Below are 22,791 nucleotides of genomic sequence, written 5' to 3'. Positions count from 1 at the left end.
ACCATCGTAGGCTGAGCGATAGGATTTAAAGTAAGGAAAGAGTAGTTGTTCATGGTTGTATCAGCTGGTCTCCTGTTGTTGAACATTTGGGTGGTTTCCAGTATTTTGCTTTAATTAAAAATATTGTAATGATGGAGGTGGGAGGGATGTTCACGTGAGAGGGGACATGGGTAAACCTGTGGCTGATCCATGTTGGTATTTGGTAAAAACCAACACAATACTGTAAAGCAGTTATCCTTCAATTAAAATAAGTAAATTAAATTAAATTAAAATTAAAAAAATATTCTAATGAATAAGCTTGTATAGATCCTAAATTCCTTACCTGAAATCCATAAGAAGACTAGCTATTTAGAAATTCACATTTTTTTTGGATTTCACAATTGTTAATGTGATGTATGTTCCAAAATTATAGAGCATTTCTACAGAGCACTGGTAAACAAGTTACTGTTTCTGATAGAAAATGTGTGATTACCACAGTGTTGGCTAAATACAGCCTGTAAATAGCTTCATATTAACTCAGGTTAATTTTATTGCTGGATGACATTATATAAAAATTAGGAATTTGCTTTTGATTTTTGGAGCTTGTGGGCATGTGCATGTATGTATGTGTTCTAATGTATTTGTGGGAGTGATCTCCAGTGTGGATTTTCTGGGTGAAGAGAAAGTGCATTTCTGGTTTTATTCAGCATTGCCACACTCCCCTGCTGGCGTGGTGCCTGTCTCTTCTCTCACCAGCAGCGTGCAGTGGCAGAGCTGGCCTTTCCCTGTACTGCTGGTCTGTGTTGTCAGACTTGAGGAGTTTTGCCAATCTGATGAGTGAAAAATAGAATCTCATTGTAGTTTCATAAAGAACATTTTTAAAGACAAGGAATGGCCTGTTCGTGTGGCTTTAGTTCGGGATTTTTTATAGATTGATAACCTTTTTAACAGTGACTTTGAAGATGTCTTGAAAGAGCGGTCGGGACGCAGGACGTCCTTCCCTGTCCTTTCTTGCTTCTCTGTCTCTCTTTTGTCCCAAATGTGACAGGTTACATTTGTGCTCAGTCTGTTAGTCCAGTAAAGAGTTAACATGTATCATATAGTCAATTTTGCGTTTGTCCCTCAGTTGATATGGTAATAGTTTATTTTCTATTTCCCAAGCAGGATTTGGGGCTAGTATATTAATAGTGAAAAGAACATCCTGGAAAGTGCAAAATTCCACATTAAATGTTAGGATACGCTGTTTCTCTAGCGCAAGGAACTTTGGAATTGTGGTGCAAGCTTACCTCTGCCTGTGGGCGCCTGTGCTGTCTGTCTCTACTCAGTGCACTCCTATCCATGATGGGCTTCTTCTTGTCGCTCAGCTCTCACTTTAAGTATCATTTCTTCAGATACCTGAAGACCCATCCAGTCTAAAACAGCCTCAGTGTCTTTCCGTCCCGTCCATTTGTTTCATTTTCATCAGAGCCATCGGTGCCCCCTGGTGTTTTCATGGTTGCTTACTGTCGGACTCCTGCCACGAGCCCCATGTGATCAGGACCTGTGTCCTGGGGCCAGGAATACTGCCAGGTATGGGCTGCAGCTTTTGTCGGTTTTCCTGGAAAGAGTGTCGTCTTTCATCCTTTGCCTTTCTGCTCCCTGCAGCCTCCAGATCACCTTTCCCCGCAGCCTTCCCTCTGCTGGCTCCCAAACTCCTATTCATCCCTCAGTATTTAGGAGGGATGTATTTCATTTGGAAACTATAATTACTTTTGTCCTCTTTTGAAACATTTCCAAAATATTTGATTTAAATTATGACTTTGAAGTGAAGTTTGGATATTTCACACAATTTTTTTTTGTGGGGGGGAGTAGGGGGCGGGTGAGAGACCTGTAAGGGAAGTCAGTTTCACCCACTAGATTGTTTCCTTTGCTTTGAGAAGATTGCTTCCTTGTTGTCTCTGTGATTGTTCCTCCCACCCCCGCCCCGCAAGAGCACAGGTCCTTTTGTTAATCATTTGGAAGGGTTCCTGTTGCGTGTTTTCCACTTTTAGTTATTGAATAATAGTTTTAGTATTGAATAGTAGTTTTCCTGTTACAGACATCCTAAGAGGGGAAAGGTTACATAAAACCACAGATCTATACCATTTAGAAATAAAGCTGCCGGTACCATTGCTCAGGTGTTGCAGATGTTGGAGATGGCATCGCACTAACCATATGTATTAGAAAATATAAGGGATGGAGGCAGGAGGTTAAGGAATCAGGAAAGCCTCAGTTCTCAATTTCTTGCTATTGCAAGTTTAAATTGGACGTTGTGCCTCATTTTAATATGCAATTATTTGGGGTGTTTATATGTTTTATGTTTTGATCACTGTTCAGTATTTAAACTCCTTCAAATGTGCAAAGATTAAATGTTTAATAAAAATTGCTTGTTGTTTTCAACATCTGTGTGCAGAGAACAATGGCCCACTGGAGTGCAGAAAGCTTGTAAAGTTTTCAAATGTATTGAGAATGACAGAAAGTTCAGTAAAGAGTTTGCTTCCCTCATTACAGAACTACTTCTGTGGCTGCGATTACACTAAGAGCATCTTTAATTGCTTTAAAATCTGAATGCATGATAAGAATGGATTAATTTGATTTTTCTGTTACTACAAGTAGCAGATGGTTTATGTCTTAGGAATGCTCATGTTGTAAAATGAGATCCCCAGCTCATCCGTGATTGGTCACTGTTAATGAAGCATGCTGTGCTGATTATTGATTTAGAAAATGGGGATGACATGAGTATTGTGTGTGTTGCTGTAATAAATTAAAGAGGAGTATTTTAATAGCCAGCAGACATACACCTTAAATAACATGAAATATTTGATTTTCTATTCAGGTGGTCTCTGCCCTGTCAAACTAATTTTATTGTTTATTAAAAAGATATACTTTTATAGTTTCAGCTAACAAGCAGATGGTCGTCTTTCCTTATTTCTGTTTTGTATTGCTGTGTGACCGATCAGACGCATGATACGAACCCAAATTAGCTTGTTGTCTGCAAAGCGGTGGTGCAGCCAGGGGAAGAAGTCTTCTGCAGTGTGTGTGTGTGTGTGTGTGTGTGTGTGAGTGAGTGCGTGCTTGTGCACACCCACACATCTCTACTGCTGCCTTACTGTTTAATTCTTACTTGCTTTTGAAAATAAAGCACTCTATTGAAAGTTCTTTTAAATAATTTTAATTTCTGTCTTGAATTAATTTTTAAAGGACAGATGCAGGAGGAAGATGATGAGAACGTCGCAGTTACTGGTTTTAGATGGTTTTCTGCGCACGTGGTTGCGAATTTACGCTTATACCTTACTGCAGGCACACTGCAAGAGTCCGAGTGATAGCCATTTACTGGTGTTTTTATTTAAAGCGTTATGTGTATGGTATTAGGTGATGCTCACAGATACGGAAGTGCTCTGTCTTGATGGCAGCATACCATTTAGGGAAGCCTAGCAGGTGGATCGCCTTCTTAGCATCACTTACTGTCTCTCAGTCTGTTTCCAGAAGACTGGGTACTCTGTTTTTTTATTTGAAGTACTAAATGCATTACTTATATTGGAATAAAAATTTTGAGTTATTTCGTGACAGTTTCTGTTTTATGGCAGTCTTAATTGTGGCCATGATGTAAGCATTACAGATTAAAGCGCTTCTTACCTCGACTGTGGGTGAGACTGAAGACGAGGACACTTGCTGGTACCTTTTTTTGGCTTTGTGATGTACACTTACATTTTTAATTTTCAATATTTGGTGAAATCTCTTTTATTTTTATAGATGTGTTTCGGTTCACATGAGCATGGCCCTTTTCGCAGTGCAGTGTTACTTCCGCGTGATTTAGGAAAATGAAAGCATAGGTGTTTGGGACTGCAGCTGAACGTGAACTGAGGCTGCGGGTGGAGGCAGTGAGATGGGGGAGAGACGCTGGGTGACCCGCGTTAACCCTGAGTGTGAGCGATCTAAAGCGCATTCATCGCAGTAAAACATTTAGATGCTTCTTTACTAGTAAGTGCAAATCACATAAAAGGAGAGAGACTCAGTGATTTAAGACACTTGATTTGATAATATGTCATTATTACATTTAAAAAATCAGTCTACATAATATTTCTGAGGTCACCTTCCTTGACTTTAGATTATTTCACAGGATGTTTGGGACAAACCTGTAGAGGTTGGGAATAAAATTAAATGGATTAATTTTATGTTTTATGTGACACTATAGTTTCAAAAGAATATTAGAAAAGTATTCATTATTGAAACATTGTATGGGAGAGGAAAGTCCAACCTGTTGCATATGTTGAATTGTTACAGTGTGATTAATAAATATTTTAAGCCTTTTCTCCTAGTCAGTTAACATCTGTATTTTTGTTCATTTGTTTATCAAGTGACAAAAACCACTAAAATTAATAAGAACTAGTTTTTAGATAACTTTACTTTTAAATATCTTATGACCAGTAGTGAACTTCACTGAATGGGAAAATGAAGAGATACCTGGTTTGTTTTGATCAAACGGTACCAACTAGATATGGAAGAGAAATTTCCATTTGATACAAGTGTTCTAAAAATAACACATTCTTGGAAATGGTTAAAATTGATAACAAAAGTTACTCAAATTAATGCAGTTGGAAATAATTTTCAGTAGAATAATTGAAAATTTTTTGAAAATCCCCTTCAGATTTACCTAAGAATTTATACTTCAAAGGGCCAAGAAAATTATTTTTTTAATGTGTATCTTATAGTTTCTCTAATGCACATATATCCTCTATTCTGTAAACCCTAATAGGTGGATGGCTTTATTATTTTTCAGTGTAAATTAGTTTTATAATTTAGCTTTAATCATAAAGTGACTCTTTGCGACAGGGAGGAACAGACTAGCATCAGCACCCTGTACTGTTGTGCCTGCCGTGTTTATGTCTGATGCGTTTTCTTCCCGAACAGTGGCTGCAAGAAGTCTAGAAAGATTGTTATTAAAAGCACCTTTTCAAGAGGAACGTCAATTTACTGATAATGATTTTTATGAACATTTGTATTCATGTGCTTTCCGGATGGAGGATACAAAATGTTTTTTTGTTTTTATATTTTTCCTTTTACAATACAAAACACTGCTTTTTGAGGTAAAAGCACTGTAGAGAGTTGTTGACAACTTTGGAAACATTTTCAGAAAGAGAAATGCTTGCCATCAGGTACACTGGTTTCCTGCCACATGAAATTCTAACATTCTGAGTTGGAATATGTCCTATGTAGGATTCTGCAGTTAGATGTTTTAAACCTTAGCCAACTAATTTTTTTAAACTGTTTCATGTTTTGAAAGATTTGAAATAAGTATAGGAAAATTGGACAAGACTGTAAACGTGTCAGCCACATCCCTCACATCTTGTTCTTCAGAGCAGAGTAAGGAAATAGGAGACTTGAAGTGTCGCAGACGTCTCATTGCACATATTGCAATAAACAGCTATAGAATTAGATCATGAAATCAGCTAACCTCATGTGCAATGATCAGGTAGTTACTATGGTAACATTTCCATTTGTGAATTTTTGTAGAGTTAAAATTTGTAGCCATCCCATCATACCACCATTGGCTTTTGATTGTGCTCCCTGCATCAGCCGCAGCACTGAACTACCATCCCTATACTCTAGGCGAGGGAATCAAAAATAGGAAAATGAAAGAAATGAGAGCATTTTGCTAAATTACATTTTAAGACTGTCCTGATATTGTTGGTAAAATTTTAAGCATGTCTTAGGAGAAGTAAGAGCATTGCCAGTTACTCTCTGAGATGCTTGGATTTTTATAAGTATATGATATGAAATTGGTTAGGCGTGGTAACAGTAGGAGGTAAGGAGGGCTTTAATTTATCAGCTAAGTGGGTGCTAAGTAACCAGAACAGAAGTAATGACCCTTCTGAGACTAAGAAGATTCCTTTTGAGAGCAGTCCCCTTTTATTTTAACCTTATTAACTGTTTGAAATTTGTTCTGTGTTTATATACTCAAAAGTTGCCCTGCTTATTTCACTTCTGATTATAAAATCAGACTCTAATATCTTAGATTAACTTGGATTAAAATAGCCTGTAATGTTCCCTTGTATCAATTACTGTATTCCAGTAAAGATTCCTACTGTTTCTGTTTTGTTTTGCTTCCCAAAGCCCCCTGCTGCTGTTGATTACACCTAGATCTGCTACTGATTGGAACTGTTAAAAGGCAAAGACAGTGTGGCTGGTTGCTGAATCATTTAATTGTAGGACTAATAAGAGATGTTCTGTCTGGGGCCTGAAAGAAATCGTAGCATTCGAGTATTATGTATAAAGGGGCCAAGATACAGTCTTTAATAATTTTTGAAGGTGTGAAATTTACTTACCTAGTGAATGTATTCACTTGTAGCATAATAGAGGTTTATCGGCAGCCTGGTTAGATTCTTAAACCCTGTAAGTGAACCCAGAGAGGAAGGGAGAAAGGAGGATAGATGCTAGAGAAGAATTTGTACAGTTATTTTTCTCTGACAATTGAATGCTGTTTGTTTTTATAAAGATGAAAGAAATGGAGAGCTATACCAAATGGATAGCTGAAACAAATGGATAGCAGTTCAGCAGTTGAGACATTTGATAATAAAATGACAGGAAATTGAAAGTTAAGTTTGTAATTGTGGCCATGTTTGTCACCCTGATGCACAATACAAAGTGAAAGTTATGTAAGATACAAGCCCCTCAGGAGAAGTTAACATCCAAGCTTTGGAATCAAGAGAGAGGATTTCCACGAGAGCCGAGGGCGTTTACGAGGTGTCCGCAGACCAAGAACACCAGTCACTCTGTACCCTCAAACTGCTTCAAAGTTTGAGGTAGTTAGCGCTTTGCTCTACTTACTGAGGGATTATTTGAAAGAGAATAGGTATGCGCAAGTGTATTACATGATACTTTATTCTACATCTATCTCTTTTGTTCATAATAAGTAATTGCTTATTCTTTTCAGGACATTTCAGGTTTCTAGGTGCAGACTAAACCAATGGTTTTAAGTAATTTGTTTAAGGAGACATCTGTTGGGAGGTATGATTGACTAGAACTTGAAATGGGAGAAAGCGAATGTTCTTTTATCGAAATTTATGATATTTATTGAAACATTTTTATCAGGGAAATTGCATGAAGGGTGCTGTCAGAAGGGACACCGCCTGTCAGGTAGATGCTGGGTTAGAAGGACCGGTGAGAAAGCCCTGCGGTTGACAGGAGAAAGGAGGTAGAACTCGGTGCTGGCATCTCTTTCCTTTTGTTGGTGACTCATTGAATCGGTAAACTCTGACTAGAACTGCTGAAATCTAATTAATGAATCATGAACATTTATGTCATCTCAAGCAATAATATTAATCATTTTTGTGATCTCAACATTTGACACAGTATTTTGTCACGATAGTCATTCAACTTCTAAAGTGACAGAAAACCCCGGAAGCTCTTGCATTGGTCTGCTGGGGTTGCCATGACAGGGTGTCACACAGGGGTGGAACTGTCTCCCAGTTCTGGAGATGAGAGGTCAGAGGTCAAGCTGGTTCTAGGGGCGCGGGCTCCTGCCGAGGGCTCCCTCCTCAGTTCTGGATGACCACCTTCTCCCCGTGTCTTCACATTGTCCTCCCTCTACCTGGGGCTGCATTTCCTCTTTCCAGAAGAACTCCAGTCCTATGACATGGGCCGCCTGATCATATTGTTCTTACTGTGTCTCCAAACAAGGCCACACCCTGAGGCCCTGGGGTTAGGATTTAAACATGTAAGTGTTGAAGGGTCCTAATGCAAACCATGACACCTCTGTTTGAAGTTGATAAGGTTTACCTGCCAGTGGCTAATGACACATATGACTAATCAAAAAACAGTGTAGTCACAAACGAAAAATAAATATGTCGGTATATGGACCCACAGTTATATGTCCCTTTGTAGTTATCATGTGATGTAATTTTCACCTCAGTATATTATTTTTCAGTTTATATTTTCAGTCATTGTACTGGTTTCCATCTGTGGCAGAATGGAGATGAAAGGCTGAGTTTCAAAAGTGCAGTAGAACTAAACTCCTTGTTCCTCCTCTCCCCTTACTTCAGTTCAGTTCAGTCGCTCAGTCGTGTCCGACTCTTTGCCACCCCATGAATCACAGCACGCCAGGCCTCCTTGTCCATCACCAACTCCCGGAGTTCACTCAAACTCACGTCCATCGAGTCAGTGATGCCATCCAGCCATCTCATCCTCTGTCATCCCCTTTTCCTCCTGCCCCCAATCCCTCCCAGCATCAGAGTCTTTTCCAGTGAGTCAACTCTTCGCATGAGGTGGCCAAAGTACTGGAGTTTCAGCTTTAGCATCATTCCTTCCAAAGAACACCCAGGACTGATCTCCTTTAGAATGGACTGGTTGGATCTCCTTGCAGTCCATGGGACTCTCAAGAGTCTTCTCCAACACCACAGTTCAAAAGCATCAATTCTTCGGCGCTCAGCTTTCTTCACAGTCCAGTTCTCATGGCCATACATGACTACTGGAAAAACCATAGCCTTGACTAGACGGACCTTTATTGGCAAAGTAATGTGTCTGCTTTATCTGGGTTGGTCATAACTTTCCTTCCAAGGAGTAAGCGTCTTTTAATTTCATGGCTGCAATCACCATCTGCAGTGATTTTGAAGCCCCAGAAAATAAAGTCTGACACTGTTTCCCCATCTATTTCCCATGAAGTGATGGGACCAGATGCTGTGATCTTAGTTTTCTGAATGTTGAGCTTTAAGCCAACTTTTTCACTCTCCTCTTTCACTTTCATCAAGAGGCTTTTTAGTTTCTCTTCACTTTCTGCTTAGGATAATCTCAACTATCATCCACCTTCACCATCCAGACTAATTAAGTTTTAAGAAAACAAGCATTATTTTTGAAATATTATTGATAATAACTAGATTATAATGTTGCACCAGGTGGGTGTTTATGTACAACTTTGAACAGATAGTCACTTATCTAGAAGAGAGATTGTCAATGTGTGGTCCCTGGACCAGCAGCTCAGCCTTAGATATTAACCAGGAATTTTGAGGATAGAGTCCAGGGATCTTTGTTTAATGAGACTTCTGCTATACACCAACATTTGAGGACCACTGGGCTGAATACAGGAATAATACCTAATTTTATTGTTTTTTTTAGTAATTCAGAGCTTAGCGTTGTCCCCCCGCCCCACTGTTATTTTTGTTATATCATCTGATACTGAGATTTTGATTAGGAATACCACTCAGAATTATTACATTGTTTTTGTGGGAAACCATCTCTGTTGTTGGTTTATTGTGGGTCTTTCTGGAAATGTTTTATGTTTGCAAAAGCAGATTCCGCTCTCTTTATATGTGTGTGTGTGTGTGTGCATGTATACATGTACATGTGTTCCTCTCTCTTTCTCTCCTTCTACAGGTAGTAACATTGGACCTTCTGCTTTTGCTTATAACTTGGGAGTCTTTCTATATCAATATACCCGTCTTCTGTCCTCCTCTGTTTTAAAGCTATAAAGTAATACCACTGCATGCCTTTACATTTATGTTGGTTTCACCATTTTGCTTTTTTAAAAATTCTGTGAGAAATATTATTGTGTGTTTAAGTTACAGCTATATAGTTTCCCACATATTGAAGTATATTCACAGGATAATTTCCTAAGAATGTAATCTCAAGGTCAAAGAGTATCTATGCATATGTATATCCACTCATAATTTTGATAGCTATTTCTAAATTGCCGTCTGTGGTAGTTGTACCAGTGCTATACCCCCTTTATCAGATAGAAGTTATTACTTCAAAAATGTGTTTTTTTAAGATGCAGTAGTGTTATATAAGAGTTATATTTTTGAAGGAGACAAATCTATGTTATGGCGAAAAAATACCCCCAAAACTTAAAGATAGTTTTTAACAAACAGTATATAAGACTACTGCTTCAGAGTTTTATATATAAGTAATAATATGTTTTAGAAACGTCTTATTGCATGAACTGAAGAGAGGATTGAGGACTATCTCCTCTAATCTGAAGTGAATCTACAGGTAGTGATTCATTAAACATAATTTTTATGTATCTAGAAAAACATCTTTGAAATAGTTTCGGTTTACTGTCAGGAGTACTTGGTCAATTTTTAAATGTGGGAATTATTTGAGATACTACATTTGTAGTTGCTTAAAAGTTTATGACTTTTTTTTGGTATCTATCATAGTTCTTAATTAAAACTCTTTTTAGGTTTCTTCATTTACTCAGTATCATTGGTTTATATTGTGTTAATCGTTTCAAAATCTAAAGTGAAGCAGTGAGTGAGACGCAGAGCACTGGGTTCTGGTGGTGTTTTTAAAACATTCTATACTTCCCCGCCCCATCCCCCCACCCCTTAACACTCTCTTAGCTTAAAACTACTAAACAGATTTTTATTTTAATCATTGGAACAAAAAATGTTCTCTTGGGCTGATACCAGTACTTTCTATGCCAAGTTACAGACCGGAATCTATTTTTATAGGCCAAGATACAAACCTCTGAAAACCAGAGTTTATAATGGAAACACTGACAGGCCCTTAACTATCGCAGCACACATGGCAGTGCTGGGATCACGAGGCACGAGGCTTCACACGCAGGGAGCAGTGAAGCTCAGCGATTGCGCTGTCAGATGCCTTTCAGCTGGGGTGTAGTAAGAGTCACGTGCAAGCGTAGCTGTGCCCGGGGCCGCGAGAGCAGGGCGTATGGGCCAGTTCCTGCCCTCTGAATGCTTGTACCCAGCTACACAGACATTGGAGCAGCGATGATACACACTTGCCTGGAGATGGCCTTGTGAGCGGATATGGTTGGGGAGAAATACGTGAACTTCTTGATCTCTAGATTTAATTCATGGCTCAGCCCTGAAAGTCTTGCATGTTTTTGCATGTAGGTTACTACACATGTTTCTGGGTATTATTGCAAAGCAGGAAGATCAGATCAATTACATCTTTATTATAATACCATCCCTGAAGAAAGCTTAAATGTTATGTTGTTACACAGCCAGGCAAGTTTGATACTGAATAGTTGACTTGGAAACTTACTGTTTATGTCTTTGAGGGATTCTTTTTAGGTAAAAAAAAATAAAAATAGGCTTTTCTGAAAACCACGTTTGATTACTCAACTTTATTTGATTAAACAAAAATCATTAAAACAACTACCATTTTTTAAATTACTATGCTTTTTTCACTTACGTTTTATTTTAAATTAACTACCATTAGTTAATGATTGCCATCAGTTAGCACAGAATGAATGACCCTACAGCGTAATAACTACTTTACGGGGAGAACTCAGAATGCGTCAGATGCTGGGATGTAGTGAGAAGGGTTTGAGCCCTACAGTTAGTTTGAGTGTTCATGAAGGGCTGCGTTCTCGCGCTTGTAACACCAGCATCATCTACTCTCTTCCTTCCCTTTATCTTGTTAAACGTGGGAGAGAAGTGGAGGTGTCATGTCAGATACGCCATCTCAGAAGCACCCTGAAGTGTCAGGGAAAACCAGCGTCTTGTGGGAAGATAATGAAGTGATAGTTTGTTGCTACAGGTTTTGCAAGTACTGCCAGAAGGAAGGGGTAAGGGGAAGTTGTTAATTTGAATCTGAATCAGATTTCTGTTCTAGTTAAATTTTCCTTAGCTATTGACCTATATCCGTATACATTTATTAAGGTTTAGATAGGATACATGTTTCTGTCCTGAGAGATATCTATGCATCAAGTTGGCTTTCCATTAATGAAGAGAATGTGGACATTTTTGAGTAATTTCTTCACCTAAACTGTTAGAAATAATGCTTTAGTATCCTGAAAAATGGAAAATGTCTAAAGTAAGCTATTTAATTCTGTGCACTGGTACTAATTCTAGAATAAGGAGCTTTCATTTCCGTCTTCCACTTTCTTGCTCTGTTTCTTTAGGAACGAGAGTCTGTATACTAATCTCTGCTTCCCCTCGCCACTGCTGTGGAAAACTTCACCATGGGTTTAAGGAAAATACAGTGTTGATCTTGGTTATATAGGCAGAAGTTAGTGTCGTATTTTACAAATTCCGTTTTATAAGGGCACTTCACGATGAAGTAAGGTGAAGGAGTGGGGTGTGTGTGCGCGTGGGTGCTTGTGTACGGGTGTGTGTGTGTGTGTGATGATGGCAGAAAGACAGAAACAGACATTCCTGAGTTCCTAGATTGACAGATTTATCTGCTTTATACATTGTTCTGGAAACAAAAGTACAATAATGTAAGCATAATACTATATGAGACCAAAATCCAGAAGCATTTCTAGAGCTGACTAAAATATTTTTGTTACTTACATTCATAGCTGAGAGGGCTGATAACCACTAAGGGCCTGCTGGCATACTAGATAATACACAAGCTCTCTGCCATACTGACACTGTTAATAGATTTACTCAGTCCACACCTACCGTTGGCAGTTTCTGACTAGAATCTTTGTAGGAAGGGCAGTGTTTTTCATCAGTGAAGGAACAGTCTTGGTTGTGTGTTGCCTTTCTGCCTCATGACGCTGAGGTGGGGTGAGGTGGTGTCAGTATTTTCCTTTCCCAGCCCATCCATGTGTTTTTCCCCCTTTTTTAGTTTTCTTACTTGAACTTCATATGCCAGACACTGGGCTACGAGCTCCTGACCTTCAACAGTTGTTATTTACTCAAAAACAGCTCAAGGCTTTGGATTTAATTTATGATATTTATACTTTTAAGTTTACTTTCAAGCTTTGGTATTTTTGCTGTCTTTACATATTGACCTCAATAGGTCAGATAAGCTAGTGCTGTGTCTTAAATATGTTATCTTTTAATTATAAGGAAAGAACAGATTTAGGTATTTTTGGAATATTGAAAATTTGGGGGATATTGAAAATAAATTTACTTCAGAAAAAAATTGAGTATGTTTTCGAACTTAGGTAAATAATTGGAGGAGACTTTTGTTTACTTAGTTTCCAAGAAAATACAGGTATTCCAGATAAGAGATTTGGCTGATGGATGATATTTTATGCCAGATATTGAAATATGCAAGAATACCTTGGGGAACTAGAGAATGGAAGGCTGTGAGAGGAAGCGTTAATTCCCAAGCTTGTTCCTTTTAAAATATTGTGCTTCTTTTCTTGTTCCTTTAATCTAAATTGCCATCATTTCCTCTAAAGAGAGAGAAGCGAGCTCTAGTTTCTTCACTGTTGCTGATGCGCTTAGTCACAGCCATCGACTCGCAGCCGCCCCTGTGGCTGCATTTGGAGTCTGAGATCCAGTGTGTCTGCGACCCTCGCTGCTGCTGAGTTGCGTGCTCTGCGGGTTGGGGTCTGCGAAGACTGCACGTCCTCGGATCAGCCGCCAGCTCCCGCGTAAACTCCACGTCCTTCCCCGTCACTCTGTCTCCTCAGCTTCTTTACGTTTTCCTCATAACATAGCCCGCTGCGTGACACGTGAGCTGTGTTTAAGCCATGATTTAGTGTTCTTCGCCTGGAATACAAATTCTCTGAAGACAGAGACTCTTTCTGTGTTTACCGGAACTGGCCATCTCCGGCCCAGCCTCCGGGCCCGCGAGGATTCGACAGGCATTACCTTTGCCGGCCCTGCCTCCTCCAGCTGCTGCTTCTTGCCTCCTTTCCTTTCTCGAGAGGCACGTTGGGAAAGCGGGACGTGAAATCTGTGTTCATGTATAAGGTAGCGAATGAATCTAAAGGGGCACTCGGAGGATTTCTGTTTTGAACTCTACGCACCGTCCTGTTTCGTGTCTTGTTCTGGTCCCCTGACTGGGTGAATGTACCCAGTGACTGAGTGACGTCATCAGGAAACCAGCTGACACTTCGAGTGCTGGCTGCGGACCTGGCAGGTGTTGTAGTCCTTCCCCGTTGTTTGTTTAATCCTCACAAAACCTGTGACGTGTGTACTTACCACTTTTACACTGAGGGCACCAAGGCGGAGAGAGTTTAACCGACATGCTTGAGGTCAGATGATTAGCAAAGGCGTGTCCTCCATTTGAGCCTAGAATGTGGCTTGGCCCTGGTGTCAGCAGGGGCAGAGCTGAAGGCCCCCGCTGCAGGAGCGCTGAAGCGGGTGCCCGCGCTGCGTTGCGGGCTCCTCTCCTTCTTTAATTCTCTTAGAAGAAAGGACCCTTCTGTTTTGCTTACTGGTTTCTTTTTTTTTTTTTTTTTTGAAGTAGAAATATGTGATTAACTTTAACATGATCTAGTTTCTGAATTTATTCAATTCAAAAGTTTAAAATTGAATGAAAAGGAGTTAGGAAACATTTCAGAGAGAATTGAACATTTGAGATGAACTTTGAGAAGTGATTAGTGGCATCTGGTCTGATGAATATTTATTCATTAATTTAACAATATTTACTGTCTGTTCTTTGTTAGGTCATGAAAATATAGGAGTGAAAAAGAAAAGGTTTCAGAGAGAGAAGAATGGATTGAGATAGGTTTCCCTGACCAAGGCTAGTGGCCCAAAGAAATAGAGGAAGGAAAACACTGGGTATCTTCAGAGAATGAAAAGATATGAAGACGATTAGGGGTAGATATGGATAGGTCAGGAAAGGTATGAAGAAGTTGTTAGGTGTATTAAATTTCAGTAGACATTATGCAAACACAGACATTACTGTATTGATGTAATATGAAATATAAAGTGGGTTATGGGTCCAAAGAATAGGATTTTATTAATAGCTCTGCTTCCTAATTGTATGAATTTGAACAAGTTATTTTATGTTTTCATAAGCAAATATTTCTTACAGGATATATCCTCATGTTATAATTTTTTAAAGCATACACAGGGCTCTAAACTGAAAAATCTTTCCTCAGACATAGCAAGCTTATATTTATATATATTTTCAAAATAAGGAGTCATGCTGTATATATTCTGCTACTTGCTGATTTCAGTATCCTTTGTATATTTTATCAGTGAATCTATACCTTTAATGCTTATGTGTTATTCCATTTCTGGGTTACCAAAATTTATAAAACCAATTCTTTATCGATGGATAGTTAGGTTGTTTATAGTTTTTGGCTATTACAGTCAACATCTTTCTGCATGGATTTCGCTGGGGGGCATGTCGGTAGGATAAATTCGTCACAGTAGCATTGCTGAACCAAAGGGCATACACATTTATAATTTTGATAGTTGTTGCCAGATTGCTTTTCAAAAATTTGTGCTTCTATAATCAAGTTAATCAAAATCAAAATGCATATTTCTCCACATCCTTATCAACACTAGGTATTATCCACCTTTTTTTATTTGGCAAATTTGATGAGAATTACATGTAATTTTTTTTAGTTGACATTTCTTTAATTATGAGTGAAGTTGCACATTATTTTATGATACATGCACACACATTCACATACACGGTAACATTTCATTTTGCTGGGAACTACTTAATGCTCTCTGTTACTCGTTGATTTAACTCTTCCAGTTGTATTTTTCTTATACTCTTTTTAAAAAGAGGACAGTTACCCTTCTTCCTCAGTAAATGGTTGAGATGATCAAGTAAGTGAGTGTTTGTCAACCATGTTTGTTCATTATTGCTTCCCTAAAAAACTTTTATGTTCCCCTAATCCTCCCCCTTTCCCAATGATGTTTTAATACCACAGATGTACACGGATACGCTGTGTATCTGTTTATCTTCTGTGGTCTCTTGGTGGGCCATAAGCCATTGTAATGTCTAAGATTTCTCTCCAGCCCCACCCCAATAGCCAATTTTCATCCCCTCAAAGACAGTATCACTCCTCTTGAGATCATATGGTACATGTAAAGTTTTTGTAAAGTGCAAAGTGCTTTTTAAATATAAAGCTTTATTGTTAATAATTTGCATTTCATGTGATATAATATTCCATGTCTGTTTTGCAGCTGCCTTTTTCTCATTGCAGATTTCCCTTTTGTGGCCCTAGGCGTTTATTATTTTTCTGTTCATTTTGCTGCCTTTGGGACAGTCTTTATTATGTTGACTTCTCCTCAGCTCCCCCTGCCTATCATCAAGATGTTATTCTTCTTTGAGAGTCTGTCCTGGATAAGTTCACTTTCTCCATGAAGTCTTTGTAGTCCCTTGTAATTATCCTTTGGCTTCATAGAGTTAGAGCTCTTTTAATACATCTCTTCTGCTGTGACATTCTGTCTTTTATTATAGGTCTATCTCCTCCTGATAGATTTAGTGTCAGGATAGCAGTGATGTTGCCTCTTTTCATCCTTTATTCCCACATGTTCCTTTCACAGAGCCATTGTACATGGTGGGAAGACAGGAGGGACGTCTTGCAATGGATTTCTGAAGACGTTTGAACTCATGTCCCAGCCACTCAGTGTGTGACCTTGGGCTGAGATCTTTAACCTGCGAGCCTCAGTATCCACCTGTACAAAATAGGACTAATAATGCCATCTTTTTGATAAGATTGCTGAAAAGATTGAATGGCATAATAACAAAGCACAGTGCCTGGCATTTAGTTAAGCTTTCCATTAAATATTAGTAATCTGCAAATATTTCTTAGCACAGAGAAAGACATTGAATGAAGTATTATCATAATCATTTCTGTTTCTTTCTTATTTGGGAACATAATCTATTGTTCATTGTACACAGAGAAAATGTGGTTTTCTTTAAATCATTTTTTTTTAAAGAATGTATCCCGCAATATAATTCAGCATATGAGTATCATTTAAAGTGTACCTGAATAATAATATAAATATTATGCATTATTCTGTTGTCTTTCAGTACAGTGTTAGAATTATTAAATAGCCACAATTTTAAAAAGTCCTATAAATCACTGAGCAAAAGACAACCCAGTTGAGAACTGGGCAAAAGATATGACAGCACTCTGATAGACCTGAGTGTCCAGTAGAGAGAGGTGGGCCATGGGGTGCCCAGGTGTTTGTTCAGACATTATTTTGGGTGTTTTGGTGACGGTGTTTTGGATGAAGTTAGTATATACATAGAAAGCACACTGCCCTCTGTAATGTCGGTGGGCCCCATCCAGTCAGTCGAAGGCCTGGATAGAACAGAAAGCTGACCTTGCTAATGAGCAAGAAGAATTCTGTAGTGCAGTGATTTGGACTTCATATACAACATCCCTTCCTGCCTTCAAACTGGAACATTATCTCCTCCTGTCTGAGAGGCTAGCCCATTGACTCTTCCTGAATCATTTGCTTGCTTTCCCATTTTGATCATTGAACTTTTTAGTTTCCATTAATCATGAGAGCCAGTTTCTTTACAGTAAATCTCTCTCTCTGTCTCTCTCTCTATATATGTGTGTGTGTGTGTGTAAAAGTGATATTCAGTGGCACTCATTTATTTATGTAAGATTTTGGCCATGCTGCACAGCTTATGGGATCTTAGTTCCCCAACTAGGGATTGAACCCAGGCCCTTGCCGGTAAACTGCTGGACTGCCAGGGAATTCCACACCTATGCATGTCCTTATTTGCATGGGATGGGGTGGGGGAAAGGTGGGAGAGAGAAGTGGAGGAGGGAGGAAGGGAAGAGCAGGGAAGGAAGGTTTCCTCTTTGTTCTGTTTCTCTAGAGTACCCTCACTAGTACAGCAGACGGAAAGTCTTTCTATCAGGTAGTCAAGGTGATGCTAATTAAAACCACAGTGCGATACCACTTCATACCCTTCAGACTGACAAAAACAAGAAAGGCTTGTGATATCAATACAGCGTCTCCCATATCAAATGTAATTTGGTACAGTGACTTTAGATCAGAGTTTGACAGTATTTTATTAAATGAGCTAAGGATTTGATCCAGCAATTTAACTTATAAAATGTCAGTTTACAAGTTTTAAAGTCTACTGAAATTACTAGATTTGTCATCAGTATATAATTACATTAAATGTTGAAATTTATTTTAAAATTTAGTTTTTTGTTAACATGTTTCCCAGGTTGGTGCTGGTGATAAAGAATCTACCTGCCAATGCAGGAGATTCAGGAGATGCAAGTTTGACCCCTGGGTTGGGAAGATCCCCTGGAGGAGGAAATGGCGACCCCATTGTTCTTGCCTGGAAAATCCCATAGACAGAGGAGCCTGGTGGGGTCCTCTGTCCATGGGGTTCATGGGGTTGCAGAGTCAGACACAACTGAGCACAAGCATGAATTTACGCATAACATGCTTCTTATGCAGATTGTTTCACGACTGATTTTTATATTTGATTGCATATGCAACTGTAGACACATGTATGTGCCCTGCCATATGGATTCAGAATTGCTATTTTGTGCAGACTTCTATAGAGTACTTAGTAAAATTATGAGTGAAATGAAGTGGTTTAAAGAAATATATCAAGAATTTCAATCACCAAGTACAATATGAAATTCTAGTAGTAGTATTTTTGTACTCTTTTTTTGTTGCTAAGGCTTTTCTCTCAGTAGATCACTGGAAAGATTCTATAAGGTATAGTGTTCATGTTTCAAAGGATATTGTTGTTGCTTTAGTAGCTAAGTTGTGCCCAACTAGCCCACCAGGCTCCTCTGTCTATGGGATTTCCCAGACAAGAAGACTGGGGTGGGTTGCCGCTTTGTTCTCCAGGGGATCTTCCTGAGCCAGGGATCGAACCTGTGTCTCCTGCATTGTCAGGCAGATTCTTTACCATTGAGCCACCAGGGAAGCTCCTCCAAGGGATGTATGTGTTACATATAAATCAGTTCAGTTCAGTTCAGTCGCTTAGTCATGTCCGACTCTCTGCAGCTCCATGAACCACAACACGCCAGGCCTCCCTGTCCATCACCAACTCCCGGAGTCCACCCAAATCCATGGATTCCACCCAAACCCATGTCCATCGAGTCGGTGATGCCATCCAACCATCTCATCCTTTGTCGTCCCCTTCTCCTCCCGTCCTCAATCTTTCCCAGCATCAGGGTCTTTTCAAATGAGTCAGCTCTTCGCATCAGGTGGCCAAACTATTGGAGTTTCAGCTTCAACATCAGTCCTTCCAATGAACACCCAGGACTGGTCTCCTTTAGAATGGACTGGTTGGATCTCCTTGCAGTCCAAGGGACTCTCAAGAGTCTTCTCCAACACCACAGTTCAAAAGCATCAATTCTTCGGCGCTCAGCTTTCTTCACAGTCCAACTCTCATATCCATACATGACCACTGGAAAAAACCATAGCCTTGACTAGACGGACCTTTATTGACAAAGTAATGTCTCTGCTTTTTAACATGCTGTAATTTCATGGCTGCAGTCACCATCTGCAGTGATTTTGGAGCCCAAGAAAATAGAGTCTGTCACTGTTTGCATTGTTTCCCCATTGATTTGCCATGGAGTGATGGGACCGGATGCCATGATCTTAGTTTTCTAAATGTTAAGTTTAAGCCAACTTTTTCACTCTCCTCTTTCACTTTCATCAAGAGGCTTTTTAGTTCCTCTTCACTTTCTGCCATAAGGGTATCATCTGCATTTCTGAGGTTATTGATATTTCTCCCAGCAATCTTGATTCCAGCTTGTGCTTCTTCCAGCCCAGCATTTCTCATGATGTACTCTGCATATAAATTAAATAAGCAGGGTGACAATATACAGCCTTGATGTACTCCTTTTCCTATTTGGGACCAGTCTGTTGTTCCATATTACACATATAAATAATCCATATTATAAAGCAAAGTATTAGTTTCTGAAATATGAGGAAGACAGTAGACTGCACAGGTATATTTTATAATTAAACTATGTAAGTTTACTGATTTGACCACTTAGATTCAGTTACCACCTTTAAGTAAGTAGTGGCTTTACTTAACTAACTGGTAAAGACTTAGAAATTTACACTACTTGAGCAGAATTTTCCTATTGTATTAAAAATAATTGTCCATCTTAATCTTTTACTTGATTTTGTTGGATTTAAATTTGTAGAAATTTTAAATATGTATTTATAATTTTAAAAGTTATAGCATAAAAACATTTCTTTGCTAAAGAAAACTTTGTTAAATTGTACTTACATAAAAGTGAGTATATTTGGGTTTGTGGAGGGAAAGGATCATTTGGTTTTGAAAATGTTTTTATAGGAAAAAATTACTCTGTAATAATAACACTTAAAGTGCTTGATCCTGTTTATTCCCATTAGAAATTAGGACACTATCTCCAGGCCTTAAACAATTTTCAGAGCGTTCAGATATCTTACTTATTTCCGTTAGTATATAAATGACCTTGTAATTTGAAACGACTGTGTCTAATTTAGTGTACTTTTAAACATTTTATTGTGGTATTCAGTGCGATTTTGGAGATAGCCTACTATAGTCTTCTGCCTAAAGCATATACACAGAAAAAAGAGGTATCTGTTTTTGCTGGTGAATTTCTCTGATGATGGGGTAGAGTTTGTGTAGCCCTCTGTAGTCCCTGTGGACCCATATTACCACTTGAGTATTCATCCGGTTTTGTTAATTATATCCTTTTGTGAGTCCTTTCAGGCCTTCGTTTGTTCTACATGGAGTTCATGGAATTATGTTGTTTTTAGTATGCATTGAAAGTAGAGTGAGAGTGTTAGTTGTTCAGTCGTGTTCGACTCTTTGCAACCCCATGGACTGTAGCCCGCCAGGCTGTTCTGTCCATGGAATTCTCCAGGCAAGAATAGTGGAGAGAGTTGCCATGCCATTCTCCAGGGGATCTTCCTGACCCAACAATCAGACCTAGGTCTCCCACATTGTAGGCAGGTTCTTGACTGTCTGAGCCACCAGGGAAGCCCTAGATTACAATAACGTCTCGAAAAGTTTTTTAGTGGTGGCGATGGACATCAGTATATTATGTGAGCGCTATATATTGTCTTCTGTCTTTATAATTAGCCCTCTCTTCTGTCTTTATAATTAGCCCTCTCTTCTTTTTTTTCATGTTTGTTTATTTAATTTATTTGACCGTACTCTTAGTTGTGGCATGCAAATGCTTAGTTGCAGCATGTGGAATCTGGTTCCCTGACCAGGGATTGAACCAAGGCACTTTTCACTGGGAGTGCAGAGTGTTAGCCAGATACCACCAGGAATTCTCACACCTTTCTTTTTTATCTAGCTTTCATTTTGTCGATGCTTAAAACTTTCCCTCTCATGAAAGTGAAACGAGCCTTATGTTTACATTTTAAGCTATGCATATGTATCCGTGTTTTTACATGGACATCTGAATGGTTTTGGTGTTAGAACACATATCGAAATTATTTGTGCACATACCTTTTGGGTAAAGATGGAACAGTTACATCAACATGTGGACATCTGAGATCCTGAGAGGAACCGTCAGGTTTCATTTTTCTGCTATTTAGTGCTGATGCTTTCTGTTAAGTTTGTTCATTTGTTTATTATTGTATTTCTTTATAGCCCCTTTTCTTAGGACAACTGGAAATCAAGTCTTGGTGGGGCTACAGGGTGTCCATTTGTGTAGTATATTTTGGTCTTTCCCATTACCAGTCAGAGAGCAGCCCTGGAAAGATGCTTTTTTGCCTTAGAGTGAGTTCTTTTGGAATCTCACCTTTTGAGAGTTTTGGTCTCTTTTAATTCTGGAACTCCTACAGTGAACTTACCACATATTTTCCCATAAATGTTCCACTTATCTACTGGTAGAGTTGTCAGATAAAATATAGGGGGCACAATCAGGTAAATAAAGAGTACATTTAGTATAAGCATGATCCAAATATTATTTTGTTGTTTTTCTAAAATTCAAATTTAAATGGGCATCTGTATTTTTATCTTATGTTATTTCAATTAATTAATTAATGCTTAGTTTGCAGCTTACTTCCTCAGCTTCCCTCTCAGTGAACTCCGAGCCACTTGAATAAAGGGGTGCAGTTACACCCTGATTCATCTGGACCCAGTTTTCCTATCACTGTGACATTTACTGGCTGAAAGAATGAGCTCTCTAATCAGCTCTGAGTGTTTCTAAAGCAGCTTTGCTCAACTGAGTTCGCCCTTTTATGTGAATTGAATTCATTGAAAAAAAAAATCATGTTTCAAAGAATAGTTGCAGATCTCAAGCTTAATGGAAAAAATTCCACCTCTCCTTCCCTTCGTCATCTTTCTCTCCCTTCTTTTTTCAGCACTTACTATAATTAGCAGCATTAACAGCAAATGTTTGCTTTAGTTAAATTATTCAGAACATTTATTTTACTTGTCAAAGGTTAGATCAGGTTGTTGTTTGAACTGGTAATTAAATGCAGTCTAGTATGCTCTCATGTTTATATGCACTATAAGCTTGGTTCCTCATCACTTTGTATAATTTTATGATGTTCAAGGCTGACATTTCAAAAAGGTTTTTGATTTTGTGGAAAAGAAAACCTTCTGAGTACTTTAGTGTGATATCTGATGTGAGAATGTCCAAAGTTAGGGTTCAGAGTATCACAGTTCAGTGCCTTTGTAACCTACAGTATCACAGTGGTGATATTCTCCAAGCAGTGTATAGAATCACGCTCACTGCTTATTGAGTTTGTGTTTGACATGATGATCAGTGCTGAAGGACTTGGCCCCTAGTAGGTGTTCAATATGTATTTGTCAAATGAGTGTTTTAGGTCATATTAAACAGTATGGGGCATAGCTCAGTTCTTGTAGCTCAGTATAATTTAAGACAGTATTTGTTCCTACTCTGAGGCTCTTTTAAATAATTCCAATTTGTATGCTTGTGTGTGGGAGCAAGTATAACACAGTTAATTTTTGTATCTGGGAATTATGCTAAATTATGCCTTGGTTTTGTGGACTCATTGAATAAATGATTTTTACAGGTGTGTCTGTGTTAGTACTTTGGAGTACGCATGGATAGAGCACATCCTCTGTCCTTAGAAAGACAGAGGGTAGTGGAGAACAACTGGTACACTGAAGAAGGGTCCACATTAGTGCGAGTTACATACTAGGTGAACGGGCATCTGAGGGACCCTGGGGAAGGTGACTTCTGAGCTGCATCTGAGGACAGAGAGTATG

General features: G+C 38.8%; 1 protein-coding gene across 9 annotated transcripts in view; it reads left to right on the top strand.

Annotated features, from left to right (window-relative positions):
- The window catches only part of TBC1D5 (TBC1 domain family member 5), a 599,010-nt gene that overhangs the window by 203,983 nt on the left and 372,236 nt on the right, over positions 1-22,791 (top strand). For 2 of the 9 annotated variants that reach the window (XM_061427887.1, XM_061427917.1), the window contains exon 1: positions 7,614-7,714. The exons of the other annotated variants lie outside the window; for them this stretch is intronic. The gene's annotated coding sequence lies outside the window, so the exon portion shown is untranslated. Of the gene's footprint in view, positions 1-7,613; positions 7,715-22,791 lie in introns of those variants that run through there. 9 annotated transcript variants of the gene reach the window in all.

This window comes from Bos javanicus, chromosome 1 (assembly GCF_032452875.1).
Source record: "Bos javanicus breed banteng chromosome 1, ARS-OSU_banteng_1.0, whole genome shotgun sequence".
Taxonomy (NCBI): Eukaryota; Metazoa; Chordata; class Mammalia; order Artiodactyla; family Bovidae; genus Bos; species Bos javanicus.
This window is presented reverse-complemented; position numbering and strand designations above follow the sequence as displayed.